The 6,910-nt window shown below is 43.0% G+C and overlaps 1 protein-coding gene across 2 annotated transcripts in view; it reads right to left on the bottom strand.

Moving 5' to 3' along the window:
- Thrap3 (thyroid hormone receptor associated protein 3) overlaps window positions 1-6,910 on the bottom strand; it is a 60,207-nt gene that overhangs the window by 43,958 nt on the left and 9,339 nt on the right. Inside the window, exon 2 of one of the 2 annotated variants that reach the window (XM_013034075.1) lies at window positions 4,875-4,975. The exons of the other annotated variant lie outside the window; for it this stretch is intronic. The gene's annotated coding sequence lies outside the window, so the exon portion shown is untranslated. The remainder of the gene's footprint in view (window positions 1-4,874; window positions 4,976-6,910) is intronic. 2 annotated transcript variants of the gene reach the window in all.

Below are 6,910 nucleotides of genomic sequence, written 5' to 3'. Positions count from 1 at the left end.
AAAAAAAAAAAGCCACACACAAAACCAGGTGCCAGTGCCTCACACCTTTAATCCTAGCTACTCAGGAGGCTGAGATCTGAAGATCTTGGTTAAAGACCAGCTAGGGCAGGAAAGTCTGTGAGACCCTTATCTCCAATTAACCACCAGACACCTGGAGTGGAACTGTTCCTTAAAGTGACAGAGCACTAGCCTTGAATACAAAAGCTCAGGGACAGCACCCAAGCCTAGAGTATAAGCTTCATGACCAAAAAAAACTACATAGGAATTAAGTCCAATTCAAGCCTTAGTGACAGTTTTAAAAAAAATGCACATAAAGCCAAACTGGCATCCGTGTTATTTTTAATGCCAGGTTAGAATAAAATTCTCTTCCTACCAAGTCCAGTCAAGCTACCATGTTTTCAACAGTCTGAGGAATGGGACCCAAGTCTAAATAGGAAATTCATTTTCTACAAGTAAAATTTTTTTAATTAGTAAGCAGAGATGAAGATAAACCCCAAATATTAAAAAACAAAACTTACAATTCACACAGGGTTTTAGGCAAAGCAACAGTTCTCATCTGTGCCCTTTAAGCCTCTGAGGAGTTAAGAGAAAGCCGAGCTCAAGCAAAATAGTGAACATGTTTATTATTCTACTCCTTTCCTCAGGAGACTATCTCCTGAGAAAAGGAGGGAAAGAGGGAAACAGCTCCAAGAGCAGCTGTGCTACCTCTAGGGTAACACTTTTGCCAAGGTTTCACAACTCAACGTAACCCTGAGGCAATCAGTCATCCTTCTAGCATTAAGTAAGTGGCTAGTAAGTGGCTTTTATATTATTTCCTAAGATAAATCAGCATAAACAGTATTATTTCAATTCTAAGGTATTATAATATATAGAAAAGATACATAAGTATGTTAAATGTAAACGGTAAAGGGGAGTTCCATACTTCTAAGAATTTTGCTACTTAAACCATCTGTAGATATAACACAAGTTTATCTGTGGTAAAAAGTCAAAATTAAGCCAGGTGCCAGTGGCTCATGCCTGTGATCCTAGCTACTCAAGAGGCTGAGATCTGAGGATTGCGGTTCAAAGCAAGCCTGAGCAGAAAAGTCCTTGAGACTCTTATCTCCAATTAACCAGCAGAAAACTGGAAGTGGTGCCGTCACTCAAGTGGTAGAGCACTAGCCCTGAGCTGAAGAGCTGAGGGACAGCACCCAGGCCCAGAGTTCAAGCCCCACGACTGACTAAAAAAAAAATTCTAGTTTATTCATGTATATTTTGATTATACAATATAATAGGTTTCATTGACATTTTTTTCTTCTTGGTTGGTTGTGGGACTTGAACTCTGGGTCTGGGCGCTGTCCCTCAGCTCTTCTTCTCAAGACAAGCGTTCTACCATTTGACCACAGAGCTACTTCCAGTTTTCTGGTAGTTTATTGGAGATGAATCTCATGGACTTTTCTGCCCAGGCTGGCTTTGAACTGCTATTCTTATATCTTAGCCTCCTGAGTAGTTAGGATTACAGGTGTGAGCCACCAGTACTTGGCTTCATTGACATTTTCATACAAATATTTACACACCCACAGACACATATGCACAACACCCATGAGTTCACATCTTAAGCTTTATTTTACTATAATCTAAGTAGCTAGTGAGCACATTTAGGAACCTCCCCAGAGTAAACACTTCATCACTAATTCAACTTCTTATGTATTAGTATAGTAGGTGATAAGCTATCATCCTTCATTTCATACTTTTACTGACTGAACAGGCATGTGTTGCACTCAAGAAGTATAGTAGAGGCACTGGGAAGGTGGCTCAGTGGTAGAGTGCTTGTCTTGCATGCATGAGGCCCTCGGTTGGATTCCTCAGCACCACATAAGCAGAAAAAACCAGAAGTAGGGCTGAGGCTCAAGTGGTAGAGCGCTGGTCTACAGCTGAAGAGCTGAGGGACAGTGCCCAGGCCCAGAGTCAGGCCCCACAACCAACAACAACAACAACAAAAAGTGTAGTAGAAAAGGCTGTTTTATCAAAGAAGATATAGGTCAAGAGGTTATATTCACTTCTGGAAGAGGAATATTCTAGATGTTTGCTGTTGAAAGGAAAAATCAACAGCAAGTTGAGCAGCCATTCACTTACAACTTGATCATATAATATCTTCAGTGTAGAGAACTTGTGATGTCTCCTGAAAATTTATTCAATGGTGTCTATTAAGCTCAGAACTTTCTGTTTTTGTTTGTTTGCCAGTCATGGTGCCTGAACCCTGGGCCTGGGCACTGTCTCCCAGCTCTTCAGCTCAAGACGAGTGCTCTACCACTTGAGCCACAGCACCACTTCCGGATTTTTCTGCTTACGTGGTGCTGAGGAATCGAACCCAGGGCCTCAGGCATGCAAGGCAAGCACTCTACCACTGAGCCACCTTCCCAGCCCTCAAAAAAATTTTTAAGCTGCCAGCTATGCTGTTCATTCTACTTCATTAATGATGAAGCATTAATTGCATAGAAAGTTCTGAGCTTAGGGGCTGGGAGGGTGGCTCAGTGGTAGAGTGCTTGTCTTGAATGCTTGAGGCCCTGGGTTCGATTCCTCAGCACCACATAAGCAAAAAGAAAAAAGCCAGAAGTGGCACTGGGGCTCAAGTGGTAGAGTGCTAGCCTTGAGCTGAAGAGCTGAGGGACAGCGCCCAGGCCCAGAATTCAGGCTCCACGACCGGATCAAAAAAAATAAAAATAAATAAATAAAAATAATTTGACTCATCCAGAGGCTCCTCTCCTATGTCCCCCAGAGAGGGTAACAGCAATTTCAGTTCCCATTTTAAATGAATATGCATTACCAATGGGAGTATTTCTCCATTTCTTAAAGAAACATTAAGCTTTTATAACTTAACAAAGATACTATAATCTGTGTAAAATAATCAACTAAGGTTTCCATTCAGTTCTTATTATTAACACTAATTTTTTTTTGGGGGGGGTCGGTCCTGGGCCTTGAACTCTGGGCCTGAGCGCTGTCCCTCAGCTCTTCAGCTCAAGGCTAGTGCTCTACCACTTGAGCTACAGCGCCACTTCCGGTTTTCTGGTGGTTTATTGGAGATAAGAATTTCAAGGACTTTCCTGTCTGGGATGGCTTTGAACCGAGTTCCTCAGATCTCAGCCTCCTGAGCAGCTAGGATTACAGGCGTGAGCCACCAGCACCTGGCTTTATTAACACTAAATTAAGCTACCGATCATGGTACTTAGCTATTTTTTTTGGTCAGTCATGGGGCTTGAACTCTGTGTCTGGGCACCGTCCCTCAGCCCTCAGCTCTTCAGCTCAACACTAGCACTCTACCACTCAAGCCTCAGTACCACTTCCAGTTTCTGGTGGTTAATTGGCATTTCAGGGAATTTCCTGCCCAGGCTGGCTTTGAACTGCGACCCTTAAATCTCAGCCTCCTGAGTAGATAAGATTACAGGTGTGAGCCACTGGTGCTGGGCCTGCACTTAGCTGCTATTTTTTTTTTGGGTCCGGTCATGGGGTCTGAACTCTAGGTCTGGGCGCTGTCCCTCAGCTCTTCAGCTCAAGGCTAGCGCTCTACCACTTGAGCCACAGTGCCACTTCCGGCTTTTTTCCTTTTGCTTATGTGGTGCTGAGGAATTGAACCCAGGGCCTCTGGCATGCAAGGAAAGTGCTCTACCACTGAGCCACCTTCCCAGCCCCGTTAGCTGCTATTTTTATGAATAAATTATTACTACTGACAGGTACAATAGTGCACATTCATAGCCCCAGCTACTAGGGAGGCTGACATAAGAATAATTCCTCTACCAAAGAGCTGAAGATCAGTCTTGAGCTATAAGACTGTGTCTCAGGAGAAATAGAATAGGTAGAAAACAGTAGAGGAAGTCAAAATTCTTTTCTTTTCTTTTTTGTCAGTCATGGGGTTTGAACTCAGGGCCTGGGCATTGTCCCTGAGCTCTTTTTGCTCAATTCTAGTAATGCTCTAGCAGTTTGAGCAGTTTGGTAGTTTATTGGAGGTAAGAGTCTCACAGACTTGCCTGGCTTTGAACCATGATCTTCAGATCTCAGCCTCCTGAGTAGCTAGTAGTCCAAGTGTGAGCCACTAATGCCCACCCTGGCTTTGAATTTTGATCCTCAAATTTCAGCCTCCTGAGTAGCTAGGATTACAGACATAGGCTACCAGCTCTTGGCGAGAGATAAAATTCTAATTCAGAAAATCTAGAAAGGGATTGAGAACAGGTGAACTATGGAAAGTCTCTGTAGATTCCAAGGATTAGGTTTCCAGTCTCTACAGCAAGTAATCAACCCCTAATGCCTACCAAAAAGGGCTAATTCTGATGCACATTCAATGGTGTACACCTGTAATACCAGCACTTTAAGAGGCTGAGGTAGGGCAGTTAAGTTCAAGGCCAGCCAAGGATACACAACAAAATCCTATTTCAAAAAAAAAAAAAGAGCAAAGAAAAGAAAAACTGTTAACAAGAACTCAGCAACAAAAACCGTAAGACTGAGTTGGAATTCAGTTCAGCAGCAGAGAGCCTGCCTAGCAAGCAGAAGGCAAGGTTCAAAGCCTGGCATCAGTGGCTCATGCCTGTAATCTTAGCTACTCAGAAGGCTGATCTCAGGATCCAGGTTCAAAGCCAGCCCAGGTGGCCACCAGAATACTGGATGTGGGACTGTGGCTCAAAGTGGTAGAGTGATAGGCTTGAGCTCAAAAAGCTCAGGGACAGTACCTGGGCCCTGAGTTCAAGTCCTAAGACAACAACAACAAAAAAATACATATCCAAATAATAGATGTATACAAGAAAACAACTATTCACCAAAAAACAACATATGTATGTCTCTCTATATATAGATAGATATAGATAAATCTTTTCCAATAGTTTCTTTTACTCCTATGAATTTACCTTATTAGAACAAGGATCCAACTTGCAATGGATCCAGACACTGCTTCCAAAGAACACTGGAAGCGCCACTGGCGTCTCCAATTTGCAGACAGGATATAATTCTAGAATGAGAGGAAATAAGCAATAAGATGGCTATCCACTCCTTGTAGATTTCATTACTTTTTGGGGGGTAATTTTTAATTATTATAAAGATGAAATATAGAGGAGTTACAATTACTTAATTCAAATAAAGAGTACATCTTTTTGGACAATGTCACACCGTCCCTCATTCTCTCTCCATTACTGTTTGAATTCTATAAACAAAAACTTTTTTTTTTGGGGGGTCCAGTTGTGGGGCCTGAACTCTGGGCCTAGGCGCTGTCCCTCAGGTCTTCAGCTCAAGGCTAGCACTCTACCACTTGAGCCACAGCACCATTTCTGGCTTTTTTTTCGTTTTGCTTATGTGGTGCTGAGGAATTGAACCCAGGGCCTCAGGCATGCAAGGCAAGCACTCTACCACTGAGCCACCTTCCCAGCCCTAAACAAAAACTCTTAAACTTCAATTTACTTCAAGAAGACATAAGATTCTCCACCAGTCAACTGATCTTATGTTGTCTGTCTTTCTCTCTCACACACACATGTGCACGTGCACACACACTTGCCAGTCCTGGGGCTTGAACTCAGAAATCAGGGTGTGGGCACTGTCCCTACGCTGCTTTTGCTCAAGGCTAGCACTCTACCACTTGAGACAAGAGCGCCACTTCCTGCTATTTCTATTTATGTGGTGCTGAGGAATTGAACCTATGGCTACATGCATGCTAGGCAAGCACTCTACCACTAAGCCACACATTCCCCGCCTTCCTATTCAACCTCCTACAGTACAGAAAGCTAAAACCTAGCAGGGCACCAGATTACAGGCTCATGCCTATAATCCTAGCTACTCAAGAGACTGAGATCTGAGGATCATGGCTTGAAACCAGCCTAGGCAGACAAGTCCATGAGACTCTTACCTCCAATCACCTACCAAAAAGCTGGAAGTGAAACTATAGCACAAGTGCTAGCCTTGAACAAAAAGTGTAGAACGATGCCCAGGCCCTGAGTTCAAATACCACCAGGACCAGTAAAAGAAAGAAAGCAAACTAGCTCAAACCTTCCATCTCATAATCTGATACCTCCACAGTGCTATACCAGGGGTTGCATCATGCAAGACTACTTTACAAGCTCCATAATTTCATCTAGTAAAATTGACAAGAATTAAGATTTTGAAATTTAAAAAAAATGTGGAGTCAGGTGCTGGTGGCTCACACCTGTAATCCTAGCTACTCAGGAGGCTGAGATCTGAGGATTGCAGTTCAAAGGCAGCCTGGGCAGAAAAGTCCCTGGGAGACTCTTATCTCCAATAAACTACTCAAAAAAGCCAATACTAGGGGTTATGGCTCAAGTGGTAGAGCTACTAGCCTTGAGCACAAAGAGGCTCAAGGGCAGTGCTCCAGCCCTTAGTTCAAGCCCCAGGATGGGCAAAAAACGTTTTCTAGGTTTATATATAAAAAACATATGCAAATACATGTAGATTATGTTGTAAAGTATACTGTAACAATGTATAGTATGTAATTTTACACACACAAAGTAATACCTATCTCCAACCATCAAGGTACCAGAAAATCCAAAATCTCTTCTCTAATTGTCTAAATATTCTCAGTACTGTCATACATCTAAGCTAGACAAGTGCTGGTGGCTCATATCTGAGATTGTGCTGAGATCTGAGGATTACAGTTCAAAGGTACACAGGCAGGAAAATCCCTGGGACTTTATTTTTTATTTATTTTTGTCAGTTGTGGGGCTTGAACTCAGGGCCTGAACGTAGTTTCTAAACTATTTTTACTCAAGGCTAGCACTCTACACCTTTGAGCCACAGCCATACTTCCAGTTTTTTGTTTGTTTTTTTTTGGGGTCCGGTTGTGGGGCCTGAACTCTGGGCATGGGCGCTGTCCCTCAGCTCTTTGGCTCAAGGCTAGTGCTCTACCACTTGAGCCACAGCACCACTTCCGGTTTTTTTC

The sequence above is a fragment of the Dipodomys ordii genome, unplaced genomic scaffold, assembly GCF_000151885.1.
Source record: "Dipodomys ordii isolate 6190 unplaced genomic scaffold, Dord_2.0 Scaffold181, whole genome shotgun sequence".
In the NCBI taxonomy this organism is placed as follows: domain Eukaryota; kingdom Metazoa; phylum Chordata; class Mammalia; order Rodentia; family Heteromyidae; genus Dipodomys; species Dipodomys ordii.
This window is presented reverse-complemented; position numbering and strand designations above follow the sequence as displayed.